General features: G+C 39.2%; 1 pseudogene; it reads left to right on the top strand.

Moving 5' to 3' along the window:
- The first annotated feature begins 12091 nt into the window (after positions 1-12091).
- On the top strand, positions 12092-13558 carry LOC105718432 (lysosomal cobalamin transporter ABCD4-like; annotated as a pseudogene).
- Positions 13559-20990: the final 7432 nt, after the last annotated feature.

Genomic DNA, 20990 nt, shown 5'->3' with positions numbered 1-20990 from the left:
CTTGACAGAGGAAACTGAAGCCTGTGAAGGTTAAAGATTCACCTGTCACAGCTAGTTAATGGCAAATGCTGGGCAAGAATGTCTTCTTTCTCTTAAGAAATGATTTTTTATGATTTTAGAAGTAGCATATGCTTGTTATTTGGTATTTCATTATTCAGTTTCCCCTTTGATGTGTAACTGAATATGTGTTATTTCCTAGATTGTGTAATTATCAAGAGGATATAGTATTTCACCTTGTTTTTATAAATGAATTAAAACTAATACATCCTACATATTATGTGATTACCTTTGGTTTATCTTATGAGAGAGGTCTAAGATTCCTAAATAGCCATTGGAAGGATAGTGTTTTTCCAGTCCTTAAATAATTTTTCCTTCCTTTGACTTGGATATGGCTATCTGCCAAGTAAAGACAGTTACAAATCCTTTTAAGCAAAGGTTGTAAATGTGTTTTAAGAGCATGTGAGCTTCCCTGTGTGGAGACACCACTAAGTGTTTTTAGTTAATAATGATTTAATCTCTTCCTGTGTGATAGACAAAGAAATTAACAAAATCTGTCCCTCCAAAATGAAAGTGAAAGGGACTCCAAACTTCTCTTTCTCCCCCTCAGATAATTCGCATAACCAGCAGACTTTCCATCACTTACTTTTTTCTGGGTTAACTTGAAGGTCTAAATCTCCCAGATGATGTGGTTTTGGATTTATCCACCTTAAAATGTTTTTTAGGAATGCAATCTCATGAAATATAACAGAGTATAGGATGGGTAAACTAATTCACAGACATAGAGTAATTCATATAAGTGTCAGGACATGTGAATATTCAGTTAGTTTTACTATCTGATTCTTACAGGAGGAAATTAGTTAACATTACCACCACTTCAAAACTGGACTGGCCATTTTATATGCAGGTTCTATTTCTTATGTCTGCCAAAAGCAAAGAAAACCATATGTTCTCTTAAGGACTTTTCTCAGGTATAGGGAAATTGGCTTTAGGGTCATTTCCTGTCACTTTCCTTAATGGTCTTAAACATGTGCATAGCTGTATGCTAATAAAGTACAGACATTCATAATATTATAATTCAAAATGATCAATATCTGATTAATATCAGATCAATCATGTGAAAAAGGTTCTAGAAGACTTTTTAATCCCCAAATTATTTTGCTTATATTCCAACTATATAAAATAAATTCCCCTCAGTAAATCCTCATTTACTGTTCCCTGTAAATAACCTGACCATTAATTTAAAAGTCATTCCTTCAAAACTTTTTATTCCCAAGATGCTAAACATTTAATTGTTTCATTCTTATTGGAGGAGAAATTATATTTAGGTATATTTGGAATCAGCCTAAAGTGCACTCAAATCAGACTCCAATGCTTAGCATACTATGTGACCTCTTTGTGCCTCAGGTTCCTCATCTGTGAAAAGAAGATAGTATTAGTAATATGTATTTGTTAATATTAAGTGTAATACTATATGAGAACAGGTAGTCCTGACTGGCACATACATGGTAGATATGTATATATTCTGGTATATGCTATCATTTCATGGCCCTGAGAGAAACTGGCTGACAGTTTTCCACTTAGCTGAAAGTTTCCCACTTAGCTGAAAGGTCCCTCTCATATGGATGCTGTTGACTAAGTAATAAATTGCTGAAGAAGGAGCATGGCTATGGGTTTGCTTGTGGACTATTTGAGACACAGGAACATGCACATAAAAATGTCTAGAAAGTAGATGGATACATGGAGCTACAGTCAAAGACAGTGAACTTATGGAGCTGCAGAGCTGAGATTGTCAGCCTTTAAGTGTTAGTTGGAGCCTGTGACTTCACACATTGCTCAGCAAATATTTATTAAGTACCTAGTTCATATTAGAGACTGTCTTAGGTACTGGAAACACAGGGGCAACAACACGATGCCACTGCTCTCCTGGAGTTTATATTCAAAAGGAGAAGAAGATAATTAAAAACTAAGAGAAGTAAGAAAGTCTCTGATGAAGATAGTATTAGGAAGAAAATAGTGTGAAATTCCAGTGTGAGACAACTATATACAGAATAGCGAAAGAATGCCTCTCTGAAAGTTGAAAACTGAAAGAAAATCAAGAACCACCCACACAAAGATCAGAAGGAATAATAATAATCATCAATAACAACAACAACTATCCCTTGCTGCAAAGTACTAGTGTATATTGACTATGTACTCATTTTTATGCCACTTTACAGAGGTAAGATTGACATACAAAATTTCTGCATATTTAATGTATACAACTAAATGAACTTGGAGATAAGTATACACTTATGAAATCGTCACCACCCAATCGATGCCATAAACATATTTAGTAAAATTGCTGGATACAAAATCAACATACAAAAATTAGTTGCATTTCTATACACTAACAAGGAAATATCTGAAAAGGAAATTAAGAAAACAATTTTATGTACAACAGCATTAAATATAAAATACTTAGGAATAAGTATAGCCAAGGAGGTGAAAGACTTGTACCCTGAAAAGTATAAAACAATGTTAAAATAAATTAAAGCAGTTACAGATAAAAGGAAAGACATCACATGTTCCTAGACTGGAAAAATTAATACTGTTAGAATGTCTGTGCTACCCAAAGTGATCAACAGATTTGATGCAATTCCTAACAAAATCGCAAAGAAAAAGATCATAGTTGTTAGAGTGGTGTGTATAGCAGACAGAGGAGAATTATAGGCCAAATAATTCAGGACCTTGAAAATCATAAGACTTGTGGATTTTGTTATAAGTGAAATAGACATTACAGGGACTTAAGAGGGAAACAGTATGATTTCTATTTTTATATTTTATTTTAATTTCTATTTTAAAAATATAACTGGCTACCTTTTGGAAATACACTGTCAAGTTTAATGAGGATACAGAGAAAGGTGGTCAGAGGTGATTGCGCTCATTCAGGTGAGAACAGATGCTGATTTGGTCAGTTAGCAGAAGGGAAGAGAAGCCAGGGAGTATTTTTGAAACATGGCAACAGTTATGGGAATTGATTGACTAGTTATGAGAATAAGGAAAACAAAGGAATTGAAAGCAGCTTCTTCATTTTTGAAACTGAGCTATTAGATAGCTATTTCCTGAAGGAGGAAAATGGAAGCAGGGAATGTGTGCTGTGGGGAATTTGGAGGCAAAAATCAAGAGTGTTTTAAGGTACATTAGGTTTGACAGGCCTCTTAGGCATCAATATAAAGATGCTGAGTGGGCCGCTATTGTAATACAGCACTCAAGTGGATATCAGGCCTGAATGAGAGTCCCGGGGGAGAGGATGAGAAGACCAGAAAAAGGCCAAAGACAGTCTTTCAAAATTGTAGTCCCAACAAACTAGAGGTCTAATTGTATAAATGATCTGAGAAGAAATTATATTTTGCTATTTTTGGAATCAGCCTGAAGTGAACTCAGATCAAGCTTTGTTTCTTAGTACTTGTGAGATGTCTCTGACACTCAGGATTTTAACCTGTGAAAAGATAATAATACATGTTTCATAGGATTGCATGAAATAATGTATGACAACCTATAATATCACAACTAGCATATATATGAACTATATGTAAATATATATGTATGTATACATAAACTCATACTGTAAATATATGCCATATATACACATATAAAACCATATAAGTTATGGAATGCAGATATGTAAGCTACAGATATAGATAGATCTACAGAGATGTAGATATATATCTCTATTCCATCATTCAACCATTGTAAGACTCAATTTCGTCACCTACGATGAAGAATATTTATGAAGAAAGGAAAAAATGGAAAAGAAACTCCATACCTTGTGGATGATAGGGTCTGAGCACACGCACTTGAAACATGATTCTGAGCCACGCACAAGGAAGAGTGCTCTGAGAAACATAGTAGGCCCCAATATATTAAATTGTCTTTTATTTAAAAAGAAACTTCAAATTAAGCCCATTTGGATATTTCACTTCCATATTCTCTATTCTTCCTTTGCCCAAACATCGTAAAATAGTACTTTGATTCTCCGCCATTAAAAAAAAATCTCATTCATTTCTCAATCCATTGAAATCTGATTTGAGGATGATAGGAAATTGTTAAACGACCAAATCCAAACCTACCTTCCACTGCCTTATCGTCTTAACAGCACCTGGTGCAGCTGGCCATCTGCATCTTCCTGAGAGCCTCTTTCTCCTTTGCCTCTACAGTACCACACTGCCCTTCCTTCCAATTCTAGGACAACTCTACCTGGAATAAAGCTCAGTTTCCTGTATCTAAATCTGGGGCTAATAAAAACATGTCTTAGGGGTATGGGAGGCTTAAGCGAGCTGACCTGTGGCTCTTGGCATTCTGAGCTGGCAGAAAGGACAAGGCTGGAGGAACCCTCAGTGTCCACTGCACCCCTTCACCCCATTTGTTTGGAAGCTCCAAGCTCAGAGCCAAACTGGTTCACTAGTGCTGGAGAATAAACCTCTTGGTTCTCATTCCATTTTGCCTGAGCTTCAGGCTTTAACATAATCCCTTCTGTTTTTCATTGTCCAGGGATTTCTCATCATTTCCCATCTATGAAGAGTTGACTTGTTTATTTTAAAACATGATGGTGGACCGGGCGCGGTGGCTCACGCGTGTAATCCCAGCACTTTGGGAGGCCGAGGCGGGTGGATCACGAGTTCAAGAGATCGAGACCATCCTGGTCAACATGGTGAAACCCCGTCTCTAATAAAAATACAAAAAATTAGCTGGGCATGGTAGTGTGTGCCTGTAATCCCAGCTACTCAGGAGGCTGAGGCAGGAGAATTGCCTGAACCCAGGAGGTGGAGGTTGCGGTGAGCCAAGATCACGCCATTGCACTCCAGCCTGGGTAACAAGAGCGAAACTTCGTCTCAAAAAAAAAAAAAAAACAAAAAACAAAAAACAAACAAAAAAAAAACATGATGGTAATTGTTGGAATGTGGAACATAAGGAAAGTCCTGATAAAATAAATTAAATGTTTTATTAAACATACGTTACTACAAAATGAGGAAATTTTGGCCAATATTTATAAAATATTTCTCTTTCACTTCTTTTTAAGTTTCACACACACCCTTCTATTAGACACTTGGCTCAGTCCTTAGTTTTACAACTTTATGCACATAAGTAGTCAAAGATATAAAATTGTACTACTTCATAATCTGAATTCTCATTCATAGAAACACAGATCATGGTATTCCCATAATATCTAACTAAACACAGTGTTTAAGACATTTTTATACTTTACTAAGTTTTGCTTTTAGACCCAAAGATTTTGAAATGACTTTCACTTCTACTGTAATATATTGATGCTTTTCTTTCAGCTCTCTGAAAGCCATAGTGAGCCAATTAAGTTCAGAAATAAATATTTTTGAGCAATACAGTATTTCAGATTCTATACTGAACATTGGTAAGCCAGAATAAATAGGGCACTTGCTTCTGTTTGGTGTAGATGTGGAAACAGGAAGACATATATAATTGCACTACTGTGAGACATTCACAATAATAAAATACAGACACGGCACCGAGCAGCCAGTGGCTGACTCTTTGGGAAATGGTCAGTGAGGAAACGATACCTGAGCAGAATGTTGAACAGGCAGACAATTAAGGCAAGAGCAGGTGGCAAGGTGTGAAGGTACTGACCAGGATAGGAGTTTCCAGGAACGGCAAATAGGTCAGTCTAACCGGAGAATTATATTACAAGAAGTGAAGAAAGACAATGTGCAAGGCCATATAAAGAAAAGCCTTTCATAATGAGATACTTGGACTTTATGCTACAGATAACGTGAAGAGAATTCCATATTAGAAGAGGTGTCACAGATTAGCATCCCAGATAGACCCATTTTTGTAGGAATTTGGAGGACAAATTTGGAGAAGCAAAACCCAAAGAAAAGCAATAAATGAGGGGCCAATGTTTATAGTCCAGGAGGGATGTGAAAAGAACTAGAACTCGGGTGTTGAGAATAGAATAGAGTCAAGTAAGTAAATAGGGACCTTTTTAAAATAAGCACAAATTATTTAGGTCCACTGTTATCTTTCCCATGCATGACAAGTGGTTATGAGCCCAATTGTCTATATAGTCAACCACTGACTTAAGTCATTCTGACAAACTTGACATTCAGCACAATTTGTCCTTCTTGATAAATATTCCAAGGAGTCAAGACAGTCACCTGTCAAAATTGATAAGTGAGATGACAGTGGGGAATGCAGGCTTATTTGTAATGGCACAGCTGCCAGCATTTGCAGCCTGTTTACCTCTAGACTGGTTTGGTCTCACTCTGAGACTTTTCTATTTCCATCCAAATAGCCCCCAACACATTGAGGCTATGCCTACCTATGTGAGATACTCATTTCAGACCAGTCTGCAAGTGCAGGAGGAGGATAAAGAGGCTACTTTCATTAGGCTATTCTCACAACTGAAGAGTTTCAGTAGGTTTAAAAGAGAAAGCATGAACTTCACCATTCCTCTGTAGGCATTTAGCAAAAACTAGTAAATTCTGTGAAATAGAAAGGCCCACAGGATTACGGTAGCACCTTAGTCTTAAAATGTGCATCACCTCATGCATGGATGGTGTCTGAGGAATAGGAGCCATGTTTTTATTAAAAGGACTTAGTTCTGAACAATAGAGTGGCTGCTATTTTTAAGTTAAATACACAAGAAGGCACTTAAACTTCATCTTCTCCTTTTGTGAAAGAAAGAAATGTAAGTCTCAGAGGACCACCCAGGGGTGAAGTCCACGGTGTGCTCTATACAATAAACTTCTTTCTTTTCTCTTTATAAATGGGATTGTGGTCATTTATATACATGAACACATTGCTTGCAAGACCTAGAAAGAAAAGGGCCAAAATCTTAATGGAGCAACAGCAGGACTTTGGTTTACCCACTGTGTGGTCATTAGCAAAACTTCCATTCATGGTGGAAACTCAAAAATTCTTGAACTTAAACATGAGTGTTAGACAAACTCTAATTATGGCAAACTCACAGCTACTCCTTTTTAGTTCCAGACCATCCTGCCTCACATTGTTTACATTAGGAAAACATATTTTTAAAATTAAACTGATTTTTATAGAAAGAAAATAACAGTTGTTTGAAACTGCAATTTCCTTTACTTTCCAGCACACAGCAGTGAATAGTAAGGTGTATTTTTTAACACGTAAGTTTTCAAAAAGTGTTATAACCCTGGTCATGTACTCAAGGTCATGTGTCTTGCCTGCTGCAGACATTTGCCCTATTGACAGTTTAAATCAAAAATTTTATTGCTGTTTTTTAAGTCCTTTTTTTGATACAGCCTTCACATTCACCTGCTCAGATTATTTCAAGACCTAATAGACTCCATCATTAGAAAACATTTTATAATACTTGAATCGGCTTTTCCTATGTTGAATTTCATCCAGTTTTTACTCTCCATTGCCCATTACAGAAGTAATTTGCAGAACCTCTGCATTTTAGCCAGGAGCATTCATGGAGAGTGACATCCTGGGGTGCTGGTTACCAATGGCATTGCCAAGCTGGAAAGGACTGAGCTTTCTAGGGCTGGTATATATTCAAGAGAACTGTGCATGCATTTGCTTGTGTGTATGTGTGTGTGTGTGTGAGAATTTCTGATTTCCAGTCTACCTAAATTACTGTCTCTCTCTATTACACTCATTTCTCATTCCCTGTATAAGTTGAAGGAATCATGTGTTTGCACTGGCCTCTTTCCACATCCATACTTGTCCTAGATTAGATATTGAGTTAAATTTGGTTGCACCTCATAGTATTAGACTAATTCAAGAGGACTTTAGTGCTACCATAATCATGCACCTTCCTTTTTTAAAAAATTGATATCCCTCATATCTAGCATCAGACACACTTAAAGTTGTTTTATAGATGTTCTGTTGGATGTATGCATTTATGCAAAAAGTGTTTATTCTTTTTCATTTGGTAAGGTACTACTAGGATGAAACACATATGCCCTCTCTGGCCACAGTAATTTAATATTATTCATTATAAGTACACAAATAACAGATTCCCAGTTTTCTTAGAAAATGTGGCACATATACACTGTGGGATACTATGCAGCCATAAAAAAGGATGAGTTTATATCCTATTCAGGGACATGACTGAAGCTGGAAACCATCATTCTCAGCAAACTAACAGAAGAACAGAAAATCAAACACCACATGTTCTCACTCATAAGTGGGAGTTGAACAATGAAAATACATGAACACAGGGAGGGAAGCATCACATACCAGGGCCTGTTGGGTGGTGGGGAGCTAGGGGAGGGATAGCTTTAGGAGAAATATCTAATGTAGATGATGGGTTGATGGGTGCAGCAAACCACCATGGCACATGTATACCTATATAACAAACCTGCATGCTCTGCATGTGTACCCCAGAACTTAAAGGAAAATAAAATAAAAATAAAATGCCAATCTTAGGCAGTTATAAAACTATTTTCCCGACTCTATTCTTTTCTCCATGTTTTTGTGGGAGTTCATCAAGTCACACCTCAAAACCCTTCCAGAATATTCTGAGTGTCTTTGGGGTATGTGTCATATGTGATCTCAAACTCTTTTGTTGTTATTCCATGAAATCTGACATCTTCCTTCTCTCTGGCTTCAACTGTGCTGATCATAACCTCTTTGAACCTAATTTCAGAAGGCCCACTATCTTTCCCTCTTTCCATTTCTGACTGGCTCAGAGAGCTTGCCCAGATCACAGTGTAAGGCATGCCAGGTTCTAACAATTATCTCAAGGAGAAGAAGCAACCTGTGCCTGTCTTTAAGCATTTGGTGTCATCAAGAGCTGAAATGGGTCTTTCATTTTCACTGTTTCTCTATTACACTTTTAGAACAAAGGCATAAGATTTCAATGGCAGATCTACATTATTTGAGTGATAAATACTATGCTATGATATCAACTTGCCTTCAAAGATTCAGTGAATGACATCTACTCAATACCCATTTTTAGAAAAAGAACATTATTATGACATTGCAGTTCTGTGCATGCCTGAACCACTATTTTGATTTTATGTTTATTATTATCTTGCTTTATAATTATGCCATGTAAGTTTGTAGCTCTAAACAACGTGTTATTTAACTTCGTATGTTTATATACGTGCAACCATACTGAATGCAGAATGGTTCTTCTGAAACCTGTATTTCTTTTTCTGCAAATTCCAAACCTAGTTCCTAGTTCATTCAAGTTGTAAGGTGTAGCTGTAAATCAGTTATGTTCACTGCTATATAGGATTAACATTTTTTTAAATGGTGCAGTTTATGTATTCACTTGGTGGGCATTTGGGTGTTTCAGTTTTGTAATACTATGATGTGCTGTAAACATTCTTTTATGCTCAGACTGGTTCATATTAAAAGAGTTCTCTGGGGGCACTCCTGGGCATAGGATATGCACATTGTCATAATACATTTACTAAGAAGTTAGTGCTTGAGCCAATTCTGACTCATACTAATTATGCAGAGGTGCTCCTAGAGCACCACATTCTCACACACGCTGGGTGGGCATGATCGGACTTATGATTTTCCTTTTAATTTTCTGCAGTTGGTTTGAAATGGCATTATATTGTGGTTTAAAATCTTCCTTCCCCTGATACCTAATGAAGTTGAGCATTATTTTGAAATGGGAAAAGTTCCCTTGTCCCTCTCGCATGGAGTGTGATGGGGGTGTGGCTCGCTTCTTCAGTGCCCCACTGCTCAGACCTCTAGGGGAGCATACAGACCAGCAGGCGGTGGGGCTCTGACCCCACAGCAGCGTCTAGGGATGGATGTTTACAGCTCTTGAAGCCCCAGCTGGCAGGTGCTACTGTGTGCTCTTTTAGTTTTGGCAGCTGCTGTTAACCAGCTCAGTTGGACCCTCTACTTTGTTGCCAGGACAGAGGGCTTTCTGTATCCTGTGTTCTTGCCTTGGTGTACTAGAAGAATGTGATCACATCTGGGTCTGGAGAATGAGTTGCAAGGTTTTATTGAGTGGAAGTAGCACTTGGGAGATCGGGGAGCCAGAAGGGAGATGATTTTCCCTTGGAGTCTGCTGCTCAATGGCCCAGGCTCTCCTCCCACTGCCCCAGCCAAGCTCCATGTCATTCTGTTGGTGGATGGCCTGCCAGTGTGCTGGTGCCTGTCAGTGTGCTCCGGATGTCCTGTTGGTGTGTTCCTGACAGCCTCTTTACATGCAGCTGCTTGTGTGCTCCTCCACTGACATGTTTCTCTGAACATGCAGGTGCTTGTATCTTCTTCCACCAACCTGCTCTTCTTGAGGTCCAGCCTCTTGAGTGTCTGCCCACTAGAGTCTCAGGTTTTTATAGACCCAGGATGGGGCCATGGCAGGCCAGGGTGGTCTTGGGAAATGCAACATTTTGACATGAAAAGAAAAATGCCTGCCCTCACCTAGGTCCGTGGGGCTGGAGCTCTAGCTAGGGACCATGCCCTTCCATTCCCAGCACTTCTCTTCCCCTACTTTCATATTATTTAAAAGGACCATGCTCTTTTCTATCCAGCACTTCCGTATCAATTCATATGCTTATTAGGCTATTCTGTTTTCTTCTTTCTTATAGTGCTCATTTCTATGTGGATTGTCTTTATTTACTTTTTAGCTCTTTATATATTTTAAAATCAATCCTTCATGTGCTGCAAATACCAACACTATTTCCCAGTGTGTGACTTACTTTATGCTTTTTAATGGTATTTATGATAAACACAAGTTCCTAATTTTAATGCCATAAAACAGATATATATTTATGGTTCATGATTCTATCTAGTCTAAAAAACATCCTTCTTACACAAAGAAAAAGTAGTTTCTATTTGTATTCTAAATTTTAAAAAACAATTTTGTCTTTGACTTAAGTTTTTAACCCACACAGGTTATTTTTTATTGTGGTTAGAGTTTGGGACCCAGATTTATTTTTCTGTTATGCGCAACATATTCTCTCTAATTGAAAGTCCATTTTTTACCTGACATGTAATTAAAACTCCATCATAAATCAAGTTTCTGTATATGTGTGAGTCTGTTCCAGTCTCTCCAATCTGTTTCATTGTCATTTTGTCGAGCTCTGTTTCATACTACACTGTCTGAAATTGTTTTATATCTTTATAAGAAGTCTTGGTAGCTGGCTGACTAATCCTCTTACTTTATTCTTCTTACAAATATCTTCACTATTCTCTGTCCTTTGGTAGTTCATATACATTTCTGAATTAACTTTGCATGTCTACAACAATGTTATAGATTTGAATCTATACATTCCTTTAAGAGAAACTGACTCTTCTGCCATTGATTCTTTCATATCATGAACATGAGCTCTTCTTTTCTCTAGGTCCTCTTTAATATTTGTCCACAGATTTTATAGTGTTCTCCATAAGATTGCACATATTTTTATTAGCTTAATTCCCAAGTAGTGCACATTTTTCGGCAATATTATGTAGTAGGTAAAAGAACAGACTTTGGAAATCCCAGCTCTTCCATTTTCTGACTGTATGACCTTGGAAAAATCACTTAGCCTCCTTGTGCCTTGGCTTTCTCATCTATAAAAAGGGAATATTTATATGCCAAACCCCTGGAATTGTTGTGAGGACTAAATGTATTCTAAATTGTTTGCAACACTGCCTGGCACAAATAAATGCAATGTGTTTGCTATTATTATGTTGAGGAGAACATTTTTCATAAAAGATTAATTCATGTCTGAAAAATACATATCTTTTGCATTTATTGGGAAGAATAGTCTGTAGCTGTACACTCTATCAGCTTTTTAACCATATTGTTCAAATCATCTACTTGCTTAAAAATATATTACCTAATTGATCTATCAATTACCATTATGTTAATAGATTTGTCAAACACTACCTCTAATTCTGTCATTTTTGTTTTCTGCAATTTGAGATGATGAGTTGAGATGCATCCAAGTTCAGAAATGTTTATTTCTTCCTGGTCAGTTTAGCTTTGAAAAAAAATTTAGTGAGTCCATCGGTTCTCAGGTCATGACAGTCCTGGGGCCCGCACCTGGAGCTGGCACCAGAGCAATTGGTGATCTACCAGGTTGGATTGACCCCCAGTCCGTACTATGGGGTCCTGGGAAGGAAAGACTTGGAAGCATTTAAGACTCTGACATTCCTGGTTGTCATGCTCATTGTTCTGAACTCCAAGGGCCGTGTGCACTACATTCTCAACGTGCTGTGGGATGACATCGATAACCCAGACCAGTGCATCAGCCAGGATATAGAGCAATTCTGCCAGCAGCTCAGCAGCATGGCCAGCAAGCTGATTATCTCCCCCTTCACCCTCGTGTCCTACACTTACCAGTGCTTCCAAAGCACAGGATGGCTCGGGCCTGTGAGCATCTTCGGGTATTTCATCCTGCGGACTGTGGTGAACAAAACTTTGATGGGGTGCATTGTGATGAAGCTGGTGGATCAGGAAAAGCTGGAAGGAGATTTTCAGTTCTAGCACATGCAGATTCGGGTGAATGCGGAGCCTGTTGCTTTCTACAGAACTGGGCATGTGGAGCACATGAGGACAGACTGCAGGCTGCAGAGACTCCTTCAGACCCAGAGGGAGCTGATGTCCAAGGAGCTCAGGCTGTACATTGGCATCAACACCTTTGACTATCTGGGCAGCATCCTGAGTTACATTGTCATCGCAATCCCGATGTTCAGTGAGGTCTATGGAGAACTGAGTCCTGCAGAGCTTAGCATCCTGGTCAGCAAGAACGCCTTGTGTGCATCTACCTCATCAGCTGATTCATTCAACTCATTGACCTGTCCACAACGCTCTCGGATGTGGCTGGCTACAGGCACAGGATTGGGCAGCTTTGGGAGATGCTGCTGGAAATGTCCCTGAAGTCACAGGACTGTGAGATCCTGGGTAAGAGCGAGTGGGGCTTGGACAAGGCCCCAGGATGTCCAGCAGCAGAGCCAGCAGACACGGCATTTCTCCTTGAGTGGGTCTCCATCTCTGCTCCCTCATCTGACAAACCCCTAATCAAGGATCTGAGCCTACAGATCTCCGAGGGACAGAGCCTGCTGATCACAGGCAACACGGGCACTGGCAAGATCTCCTTGTTCTGGGTTCAGCACATGGGGCTCAGTGCAGATGCGGATGGTCTTTGGGCCCCATGGGGTGTTATTCTTGCCACAAAAGCCATTCTTCACTGACGGGACCCTTCTGGAGCAGGTGACATATCCCCTGAAGGAGATTTACCCTGACTCAGGTTCTACTGATGATGAGAGGATCTTGAGGTTCTTGGAATTGGCAGGCCTGTCCAGCTTGGTGGCAAGGACAGAGGGTCTGGACCAGCAGGTGGATTGGAACTTGTAAGATGTTCTGTCCCCGGGGGAGATGCAACGGCTCTCCTTTGTCAGACTCCTCTACCTGCAGCCAAAGTGCGCAGTGCTTGATGAAGCCACAAGTGCCCTGACAGAGGAGGGGGAGAGCGAGTTCTATCACATTGGTCAGCAGTTGGGGATGACGGTCATCAGTGTGGGACATCGACAGAGCCTTGAGAAGTTTCATTCCTTGGTTCTGAAACTCTGTGGAGGAGGAAGGTGGGAACTGATGAGAATCAAAGAGGAATGAAACTCCAGTTTTTGGAAGGAGAGCCACACTCTGGTGGATTGGCAGCCCTCAGAGAGATGAGCAGGACTGATGGGGAAGAATGAGCCCAGATTGGCCACATAGGTCCTGCGTAGGAGCCCTGGGGATGGTGGGCTTAGCCCAAGTCTGGGTCTCTGGGGGGGACACTGAGTCTCCCAGGGTTCAGTCTCCCAGGACTCTGCTGCCTCAGCCAGAGCCTCCATATGATTGAAGTGCTGATTACCTACAAATGATTTCAGAACGTGTTTGCTAAAGAGAAATCTGGAAGTGTGAGATCTGTCAGAAATGAAAGGTCAGGTTGGAAGGAAATCTCTTGGAGTCAAGACATCTGGAAATCTTTTAATCAGTTAAATTGTGCAGCAATAGATTTTTAACATTAATCAAAAGACTATTTAAGTTTTTTTAATGTAAGTTTTTTACAAAGAAAAGCTAAACATTAAAAATAATTGCAGCTTTTTCTCTTATCATTAAAAAAATTTAGTAACTGTCATTATTTATTGTGACATTGTTTATCCAAATATATATTTTATTTGAAAATATAGCTATACCAGCTTTTTCTAAGTATTTTGTGGCATATCTTTTGCCAATCTTTTACTTTCAACTTTTCTGAACTGTTGTGTTTTAGATGTTTTTCTTATAACTTCTTAAAGCTTCTAATTGCAGGTGTTTTCTGTGCATTTTTGGTATAGCTGGGTTATTATTGCTTTACAAGTTGTGGTGGTTCTCGTTCACATTTTCATTTTTGTCATTTTCTATCTTTTGCTTTATTTACACTTATAATAATTTACTTAGAATTATTTCTAATGTGTTTAATGACTTATATTAAGGTGATTCATCAGGCAGTAACGTACCAGATGAATTCAAGAGGGTAGGACACTTAGGAAAGAGATTATGTTGTCTCGAACTGTAGCAGCAACAAAGGGAGTAGGAAGGAAGAGGGAAAAGAACCCTGAAGAGAAAACCTAAACCTGGATAACTGGCAAAATGATAAGGTCATTAACCAGCTTGGGAAGAAGTTCAGATTTGTGAAGAGTCACTAAGACAAACTTGCTCATCTGGAGATCTGGTTCTGGTGCCAGCACAAAGAACCTCAGGCACTAAATTCCGCAGCTGAAAAGCTTGGCTCACTCCACTGAATCAATCAAATTCCACTTTTTTGTTGTTTTTTAATTAATATTTTCTAGTAAACAAGATGATCAGATAGGAGAGAAAGAAAACAGATGAGCAGATTTTTATGGTATATACATTATTTTATTAAGGATGATTATTTGTATTTTAAAATCATGTTTGTTTTTCTTCTTTTGTTTTAATTTTAATTTATTTCTTTAACTTTAGGTACATACTATATCTAGCATTTCTCCCCATGTTATGCCTCCCCACCCTCCCATCCCTCCCCACGCCCTGCTATCTCTCCCCTACACCTCCCAACTGCCACCAGTGTGTGATGCTCCTCTCTCTGAGTCCACGTTTTCATTTTTCAACACCCACCTATGAGTGAGAACACGTGGTGTTTAGCTTTCTGTTCTTGTGTCAGATTGCTGAGAATGATGGTTTCCAGATTCATCCAAGTCCCTACAAAGGACACAAACTCATCGTTTTTTATGGCTGCATAGTATTCCATGCTGTATATGTGCCACATTTTCCTTATCCAGTCTATCACTGATGGGCATTTGGGTTGGTTCCAGGTCTTTGCTATTGTTCATTGGGCTGCAGTGAACATACATGTGTATGTGTCTTTATAGTAGAACGATTTATACTTCTTTGGGTATATGCCCAGTAATGGGGTTGCTGGGTCAAATGGAACTTCTATTTCTAGATCCTTGAGAAATCGCCAAACTGTCTTCCACAGTGGTTGAACTAATTTACACTCCCACCAGTTGTGTAAGAGTGTTCCTATTTTACTGCATCCTCTCCAGCATTGTTGTCTCCAGAATTTTTAATGATTGCCATTCTAACCGGTGTGAGATAATATCTCATTGTGGTTTTGATTTGCATTTCTCTAATGGTCAGTGATGATAGGCATTTTTTCATGTGTTTTTGGCCTCATATATGTCTTCTTTTCAAAAGTGTCTGTTCATATCCACCCACTTTTGAATGGGCTTATTTGTTTTTTTCTTGTATATCTGTTTTAGTTCTTTGTAGATTCTGGATATTAGCCCTTTGTCGGATGGGTAGATTGTAAAAACTTTTTCCCATTCTGTTGGTTGCCGATTCGCTCTAATGATGGTTTCTTTTGCTGTGCAGAAGCTCTGAATTTTAATTAGATCCCATTTGTGTATCTTGGCACTCATTGCCATTGCTTTTGGTGTTTTAGTCATGAAGTCCTTGCCTATGCCTATGTCCTGGATGGTTTTGCCTATGTTGTCTTCTAGTGTTTTTATGGTGTTAGGTTTTATGTTTAAATCTTTAATCCATCTGGAGTTAATTTTATTGTAAGGTGACAGGTAGGGGTCCAGTTTCTGCTTTCTGCACATTGCTAGCCAGTTTTTCCAAAACCATTTATTAAACATGGAGTCCTTTCCCCATTGCTTGTTTCTGCTGGGTTTGTCAAAGATCAGATGGTTGTAGATGTGTGGTGCTTCTTCTGGGGCCTCTGTTCTGTTCCATTGGTCTATGTCTCTGTTTTGGTACCAGTACCATGCTGTTTTGATTACTGTAGCTTTGTAGTATAGTTTGAAGTCCGGCAGTGTGATGCCTCCGGCTTTGTTCTTTTTGCTTAGGATTTTCTTGGCTATGCAGGCTCCCTTGTGATTCCATAGGAAATTTAAAGTGCTTTTTTTTTTTTCCAGTTCTGTGAAGAAGATCATTGGTAGCCTGTTGGGGATAGCTTTGAATCTATAGATTACTTTGGGCAGTATGACCATTTTCACGATATTAATTCTTCCTAATCATGAGAATGGAATGTTTTTCCATCTGTTTGTGTCCTCTCTTATTTCATTGAGCAGTGGTTTGTAGTTCTCCTTGAAGAGGTCCTTTACATACTTTGTTAGTTGTATTCCTAGGTATTTTATTCTCTTTGTAGCAATTGTGAATGGTAGTTCACTCTTGATTTGGCTCTCTGTTTGTCTGTTATTGGTATATAGGAATGCTTGTGATTTCTGCACACTTATTTTGTATCCTGAGACTTTGCTGAAGTTGCTTATCAGTTTGAGAAGATTTGGGGCTGAGACGATGGGGTCTGCTAAATATACAAACATGTCATCTGCAAATAAAGACAGTTTGACTTCCTCCTTTCCTAATTGAATACCCTTTATTTCTTTTTCTTGCCTGATTGCTCTGGCTAGAACTTGCAATACTATATTGAATAGGAGTGGTGAGAGAGGGCATCCTTGCCTAGTGCCTGAATTCAAAGGGAATTCTTCCAGCTTTTCCCCATTCAGTATGATATTGGTTGTAGGTTTGTTATATATAGCTTTTATCATTTTATGATATGTTCCATCAATACCTAGTTTATTGAGGGTTTTTAGCATGAAGGGCTGTTGAATTTTATTGAAGGTCTTCTCTGCATCTATTGAGATAATCATGTGGTTTTTGTCTTTGGTTCAGTTTATGTGGTGGATTACATTTATGGATCTGTGTATGTTGAACCATCCTTGCATCCCTGGGATGAAGCCTACTTGATCATGATGGATAAGCTTCTTGATGTGTTTGCCAGTATTTTATTGAAGATTTTTGCATCGATGTTCATCATGAATACTGGCCTGAAGTTTTTTTTTTAGTTGAGTCTCTGCCTGGTTTTGGTATCAGGATGACGTTGGTTTCATAAAATGAGTTAGGGAGGATGCCCTCCTTTTTTATTGTTAGATACAGTTTCAGAAGGAATGGAACCAGCTCCTCTTTGTACATCTGGTAGAATTTGGCAGTGAACCCATCTGGACCTGGACTTTTTTTGGTTGGTAGGCTGTTGATTGCTGCCTCTACTTCAGCCCTTGTTATTGGTCTATTCAGGGTTTCAACTTCCTCCTGGTATAGTCTTGGTAGAGTACAAGTGTCTAGGAATTTATGCATTTCTTCCTGATTTATTGGTTTATATGGGTAGAGCTCTTTGTAGTAATCTCTGATGGTAGCTTGTATTTCTGTGGGATCAGTGGTGCTATCCCCTTTATCATTTTTTATTGCATCTGTTTGATTCTTCTTTTTCTTCTCTATTAGTCTGGCTAGTGGTCTATCTATTTTGTTGATCTTTTCAAAAAGTCAGCTCCTGTATTTATTTATTTTTTGAAGGATTTTTTTGTGTCTCTATCTCCTTGAGTTCTGCTCTGATCTTAGTTATTTCTTGTCTTCTGCTAGCTTTTGAGTTTTTTTCATCTTCCTCCTCTAGTTCTTTCATTTTTGATGATAGGGTGTCAATTTTAGATCTTTCCTTGTTTTTCATGTGGGCATTTGTTGCTATAAGTTTCCCTCTTGACACTCCTTTACAGGTGTCCCAGAGATTCTGGTAAGTTGTGTCTTCATTTTGATTGGTTTCAAAGTACGTCTTTATTTCTGCCTTCATATCATTGTTTATCCACTTGACACTCAGAAGCAATTTGTTGAGTTTCCAAGTGGTTGTGTGGGTTTGAGTGTGTTTCTTAATCCTGAGTTCTAGTCTGATTGCGCTGTGGTCTGATAGACTGTTATGATTTCCATTTTTTTGCATTTGCTGAGGAGTGACTTTCTTCCAATGATGTGGTCAATTTTAGAGTAAGTGAAATGTGGTGCTGTGAAAAATGTAAATTCTGTGGATTTGGGTTGGAGTCTTCTCTTTGTCTATTAGATCCACTTGGTCCTGCTCTGCATTCAAGTGCTGGATATCCTTGTTAATTTTCTGTCTCGTTGATCTGTCAAATATTGACAGTGGACTGTTGAAGTCTCCCACTATTATTGTGTGGGAGTCTAAATCTCGTTTTAGGTCATTAAGAACTTGTTTTATGTATCTGAGTGCTTCTGTGTTGGGTGCGTATATATTTAGGTTAACTCCTCTTATTAGATTGATCCTTTTACCAGTATGTAGTATCTTTCTTTGTCTCTTTTAATCTTTATTGGTTTGAAGTCCATTTTATCAGAGACTAGGATTGCAACCCCTGCCTTTTTTTTGTTCTCCATTTTCTTGGTAAACCTTCTTCCATCCTTTTATATTGAGTCTATGTGTGTCTTTGTATGTGAGATGGGTTTCTTGAATACAGCACACCGATGGGTTCTGACTTTTTATACAGTTTGCCAGTCTGTGTCTTTTGATTTGGGTGTTTAGGCCATTTACATTCAATGTTACTATTGCTATGTGTTAATTTGATCCTGCCATTTTGTTACTGGCTGTTTTTCTTTCCCATTAGTTGACTCATTTTCTTCATTGCATTTTTGGTCTTTGTCCACTGGTTTGCCTTTGCAGTGACTGGTACTTGTTCCTTTCTGTGCTTAGTGTTTCTTTCAGAGCTCTTGTAGGGCAGTTCTGGTGGTGACAAAATCTCAGTAATTGCTTGTCTGTAAAGGATTTAATTTCTCCCTCACTTACGAAGCTTAGTTTGACTGGATATGAGAGTCTGGGTTGAAAGTTCTTTTCTTTAAGGATGTCGAATATTGGCCCCCACTCTCTTCTGGCTTGTAGGGTTTCTGCCAAGAGATCTACAGTGAGTCTGATTGGCTTCTCTCTGTGTGTGACCTGACCTTTCTCTCTGGCTGCCCTTAGCATTTTTTCCTTCATTTCAACCCTGGTGAATCTGATAATTATGTGCCTTGGGGTTGCTCCATATCTTTGTGGAGTTCTCTGTATTTCTTGAATTTGAAATTTGGACTGCCTTGCTAGACTTGAGAGGTTCTCCTGGATAATATCCTGCAGTGTGTTTTCCAGCTTGGATTCATTCTCCCCATCATATTCAGGTACACCAATCAAGCATAGGTTAGGTCCTTTCACATAATCCCATATTTCTTGGAGACTTTGTTCATTTCTTTTCACTCTTTTCTCTCTTGTCTTGCCTTCTTTTTTATTTCATTGGGTTGATCCTCAATCTCTGATATCCTTTCTTCTGCTTGATCGATTCAGCTAATAAAACTTGTGTTTCCTTCACTTAGTTCTCGTGCTGTTTTTCAACTCCATCAAGTCGTTTATGTTCTTCTCTAAGCTGGTTATTCTAGTTAGCCTTTTGTCTAACCTTTTTTCAAGGTTTTTGGTTTCTTGGCATTGAGTTAGAACGTGTTCCTTTAGCTCAGAAAAGTTAGTTATTATCCATCTTCTGAAGCCTGTTTCTGTCAATTTGTCACACTCCTTCTCAGTCATGTGATCCTGTGTTGTTGAAGAGTTGTGATACTTTGAAGGAGAAAAGGTGTTCTGGTCTTTGATTGTTTCATCTTTTTTGTGCTGTTTTTTTCCCATCTTTGTGGGTTTACCTGGCTGTGTTGTCAGGGAGCTGCTTGATGAGTTCCCTTGTCTGCCTGTGGAGGCACTACTGGGTTTCTATGGACTCCTTCAGGTTACTAGGAATCTTCCTGTGTCTTCTTTGTTTATGCTGGGAGCTTAAGCCCGCCTTTTCTGCTGATCTGTGGGTGCTGCTGGGTTGTCAAGAATGCTGTCCTATTGATACATAGGCTTCCTGTGTTTTTTGTTAAAACATGTAGCCCAGTCCCACCCTTCCAATGGTGGGTTGTGCCCTTCCTCCACTGGGTGGATCATTCAGGGTTCAGCTCAGGCTGTGGCACTGGCTGCACAACCCACGAGAGTCAGAGCTTCAGCCCTCTGGAGTTTGTGGGGAAGGGTAGGGACCCTCTCAGCAGCACCCGGCCATCTCCCCCTTTCAGCTTCCTCTCTCTCCAGTCATGGGGTAGGGGGCACCCAGCTTCTCCTGCTTACAGCTCCCTCTCTCTCTGGTGGGGGGAGGTGGCAATAGCTCACTCCACAAGTTCTCTCAGCCATATGCATCTGTTTTGGTCTGTGTGCCAATCCGGGACACCGTCCTGGATTATTTTTCAACTCCATGCTTGTAATTCCCCTCGCTTGACTGGCAAAGATCCCCCATTCTGTGTATTGCTGAGGCTTTGGGGGAAGCACTGTACTGGACCAGAGTGCCAGAGGGGGAGCCTCCAATTTGCCAGTCAGATGCACTTTCTGGGTGAAACAGCACCCCTCCCCTCCCCACCTCAGTCTGCCCTGAGTGGGCTTTGCTCACTGTTGGACTAGATCTTTTAAAATGCACATGGTACCTCAGTTGGAGCCAGGATATCTCTGGATTTCTGTGTCTCTCTCACTGGGTGTTGTGCGCTGGAGTTGTATCTATTCAACCATCTTGGATCACTTGAATATATATTTCTAAACTACATTTAAATTTAACAAATGAACATAAATAAGAAATTTGTTAAATAAATAGATGAAAAAACAATTTGCCTCCTTCTCTACTTTTAAAACTGACAAACACCCAGGATTTAAGTGCTTATTTATCTATTG

Source organism: Aotus nancymaae, unplaced genomic scaffold, assembly GCF_030222135.1.
Source record: "Aotus nancymaae isolate 86718 unplaced genomic scaffold, 86718_ANA_hifiasm-v0.15.2.pri h1tg000049l, whole genome shotgun sequence".
Taxonomy (NCBI): Eukaryota; Metazoa; Chordata; class Mammalia; order Primates; family Aotidae; genus Aotus; species Aotus nancymaae.
This window is presented reverse-complemented; position numbering and strand designations above follow the sequence as displayed.